The following is a 1547-nucleotide window of genomic DNA, read 5'->3' as shown; positions in this document are numbered from 1 at the left end:
GAGTGCCAGTCAGCAGTCATGCACGCTGATTGGGTGTGTACATCTGTGTTGGTTTGGAGGTGGGGGGTTATTATCAAGAAATACAAGCTGAGCATCGTATCTGAATTAAATAACAAGGGTTATGTAAGTGGGTTATTAAATATGACTAAACGGTCACAATCTTACTCTTACATGACTAATACCACCTCTTAACCAGATACTATCAACCCAATTTGCAGGTGTTTAAGGCAGTTTTTCCCCCAGATAGGTGGTGCTTCCACAAAACTTTAGTGATTCCAAGATTACTTTAGTGAAACAAGAGGAATTATAAGAGGATTTACATTAAAATAGGATTCAATTAATGAAAAAAAAAACTTTACTCAGATTTTCTACCTCTTATAAAAATGAAGTCAGGTAAACTTGATGTATTTTTTTGTTAATGTAATAACCTTTGATATGCCTGATAATAAAGAGGTGAGATGCTAATTGTTTCAGACCGGTTTCTCAGGAGTAAATCAAAGTTTACAAGAAATAACAGGTATTAAGATTTTAGGAAGTAATTGTTTAGTGGTAAAGCAGTTTTAAAATAGGATATACAGGATGAGCCTATTTATATAACACTTTATACATGTACTTATGCATAACTAGATACACATCTAGAATATCAAAAGATGACTGGGAGGATATTAACCAAAATGCTGACTGTAATTCCTACTGGATAATGGCAAGTGCTATTTTAATTTTGAGAGGACAAAACTTAGTAGCCATTGGACATTAATGAGACTCTATTTTTAGAAATACTGTATAAAAATAAGGTCCAGGTTGGATCCAAACCATGGGCTGTATCTAATTTCCCTGCAAAGTTTTCAGGAGTTTGATTTTGAATGGAAGGCTGAATCCTACCTGTATTCCTTCACACATCGAGCTCCTCAGTCAATCATCTTAATTAGAGCTCCTGCTTATCCATTTATGTACCAGGCCTCGTGATTGATAACACGCTTGACCTAGATTACCTCCTCAGCAAACCCCGGTATCACTTGTAATCACACTTGCCAACCACGGAACAAAGGGTAACTTGCTGAAAGTTGCATTAACAGAAGGGCTTAGAACCAGGGTTTCAGCCAGGTCTGTCCAACTCCTGTGCTCTTATGACACCTGAATTCTTAAACTTACAAGTAGGATTGAGAAACAGCTCTGTCCTGTGAGACCCACACTTCTGCTGTCATGGACCAGGCTACCGTGCTGAGCCTGGACACCACTGTGTCACTGCCTTTTACTTGTTCTGTGTCAATTCTTAGTGTTCCCATAGGGATCAGAAACCCTTTGGTGTTAGGAGCTGACTGGTCACTTGTTTTTGACTACCCTGAGTCTGAATCGTGCTCAGCTTGTGGGCAACGCGTTAAGAGCTCCTCAGTCTTTCTGTGGCTGTGACCCAGGAGTACGTGAAAAATATGAACAGTTAGAAAATTTATAAAAAGTCACTATAAAACCTCACACAGTCATTATTTAAGTTAGTCTCACAAAGTGAGGGATAGTTTTTGTTTGTTGGTGACAATTTACAAAATACT

The sequence above is a fragment of the Pongo pygmaeus genome, chromosome 7 (genome assembly GCF_028885625.2).
Source record: "Pongo pygmaeus isolate AG05252 chromosome 7, NHGRI_mPonPyg2-v2.0_pri, whole genome shotgun sequence".
NCBI lineage: Eukaryota > Metazoa > Chordata > Mammalia > Primates > Hominidae > Pongo > Pongo pygmaeus.
Note: the sequence above shows the minus strand (reverse complement) of the source record.